We start from the raw sequence: 2,454 nt of genomic DNA, 5'->3' as shown, positions 1-2,454 counted from the left end.
GCCTTTCTACCTCAACGTCACATTATGTACTTCCCACTATTTGTGTTCTGACTAATACATTGAAGCCTTTGCACCTGCTGTTTGTTCTTCCTGAAAAACTCTACCACAGCTCCACCATTCTTCATCTGGATGGTTCCTCTTGTGTTTGTGATATCAAAGAAGTCTTCCCTGAACTAATCAGCCCTCCTGATTAGTTCCTCTGTTGCATACCCTTAGAATGTTGTATGCCTCATTTCCACAGCATTCACCACTGCTGCATTTTTTTTTCTTTTGTATTATTATTTCTTCATTGATTATTTCCCTCACTAGACTGTCCCATTTGTGCAGGGGCTAGGGCTTGAATCAGGTGTCAGCATCAAACTAGTAGCACAGTGCCTAGCATATAATTCTAGAAAGAATTAATGCACAAACTTTAGTTCTGAGTTCATTAATTAGGTAGTAGAGAAAATTAAGTGATAGAAGGCCAAGCATATAATATCTGCTATGGAATTGTGTTATCTTGCAATGTATTCTGGATACAACAACAGAATGGGGTGATTTCTACACATTTATGTTTTTCAGAGAACACAGTGTTTTAAGTTCCTAGGCATTAGCATACTTCTCCCTTTATTTCTTTAAAAGTAACTTAAATACCTTACTATAAATAGAAAACATTAAAAATAGGGCGTCTCCTTTCTTACTCATCCTAAAAAGCCATTCTAAGCCAAGGAAACAGGGATGACCTGGCAGCGCCTGGAATAGCTTCATGGGGGAGTTCGAAAGGTCAGAATAGCTCTGGTGGGGAAAGATTGGATGACATCTGGGCCTGCTGCTGCTGCTGCTCCCGCTTCTCCTGCTGTGCTTGGTTGGTGACCGTCCAGAGGGAACAGATGAAGAGTGCCCAGTACAGGAGCACAGGACTGGTGATGGCCCAATTCCTGTCCCACCACCTGTACTGTGACACTAGGCAGATCATTTAACTTCTCAGGACCTTAGTTTAGACAGCTACAAAATAGGTATTGTTAGTTAGGCCTGCATCCCGAAGTTAGGACCTTTACAAATGTTTCTAACAATACTTTGCAAGCTAAGAAGCACTGAAAAGTGGTAAGGAAAGGCATGTAAAAACGAGTAAATGAACTTTGGAATCCACAAGGAGACTTTTCCTAGTAGAATTGCACAAAGATACTTGATTAGGGAATCATAAGATAAGGAAATAGCAGATAAATCCTCATCATCTCCACCTAATGAGAATTTTTTTCTGTAAAAAATATTAGTAATCACTGATTACCTTTAGCCTTTGAACATCATTCCACCTCAGAAACTATTCTGAGTAAGATTGCTTTTCTCTCCCCAGGTTGGCTCTCTGCTAATAGCTGATGGGAACTGATGAGTGGGAAATGATAGAGAGTGAGCAAGGGCAACAGTTTTAGAACAGGATCAGGGCTTCTGTGCAAATTGTGGAACTCTTCAGTTTTGACAGCATTGCCAATTACCTTTGACACAGTTTCTCAAAATGAACTCTACTTTTACTTATAATCGCTGGAATGAATCATTTTTTTTATTTTGTGTTAATAGCCTGGTATGTTATTATGGATAGTAATTGAGAACTGACCCTAAAGTTAACTTTTTTTATTAGAATTGCATTCTTCTTTCCCACCTGTGGCAACTCAGTAACACTGCTGGGGGAAAATGGGTTGAAACTCAGATCAATTAAATAGGTCTATTTAAAGGTTGAATAGAAAAGGTCATGAAATTAATGGTGAAAATGAGAAGGGATTTACTGATACTATGTTTTAGCCAGATGATGGAATGACCATGAATTATTTAAAACAAGCTTTATTCACTTTGCATAAACTCCTTTCTATATTTTAAAAGCAGCTAGAAATATTTGGAAAATCAGTATTCTCAGTAATATACTGTGAATTGTGTTCTTTATATTTAGGTATATATAATAATACAATTTTAAAAGGCTGAAGAGGTAGGATTCTGAATTGTTACATTTAATATTTGTGAACAGGCATTTTTCAATGTAAGTGTTGTAAATTGTTCTGCTTGAGAGTGAGAAATTTACATGCAGTTTTCAAATGTAAAAAAAGACCATCCGAGGATAATTCTGTCAACACACCCCATACCCTGTATAACATTTTTGTGGAATCAGAAGAATTTTTGTTCAGTTAAAAGCAGTGGTATGACTGCCCTATTAATGCTTTGAACACATTAGACTTTAATTACTGCAGTTTAAGGAGTTGCATTTCTATTTTGTGTGCTGTATGTTCTTTGGGAATTGGCAAATTACAAGATAAAGGAAAAGTTATAGCCACTATTACAACTCATTGTGTTTATAATTGATACCTTTTTTTTTTTTTAAAGATTTATTTATTTGTACATATAGAACTGGGGTACAGGCCAGAGGCTCAGGGGCGGTGAGAGGCTTCACCAGAGGCAGAGTGGGGAGCAGAACAGGCAGATTGACGA

General features: G+C 37.4%; 1 protein-coding gene across 3 annotated transcripts in view; it reads left to right on the top strand.

Annotated features, from left to right (window-relative positions):
* The window catches only part of RPS6KA3 (ribosomal protein S6 kinase, 90kDa, polypeptide 3), a 103,487-nt gene that overhangs the window by 55,790 nt on the left and 45,243 nt on the right, over positions 1-2,454 (top strand). The gene's annotated exons all lie outside the window — the stretch shown is intronic.

The sequence above is a fragment of the Condylura cristata genome, unplaced genomic scaffold (genome assembly GCF_000260355.1).
Source record: "Condylura cristata isolate star-nosed mole 26May11 unplaced genomic scaffold, ConCri1.0 scaffold00027, whole genome shotgun sequence".
Classification (NCBI taxonomy): Eukaryota; Metazoa; Chordata; class Mammalia; order Eulipotyphla; family Talpidae; genus Condylura; species Condylura cristata.
This window is presented reverse-complemented; position numbering and strand designations above follow the sequence as displayed.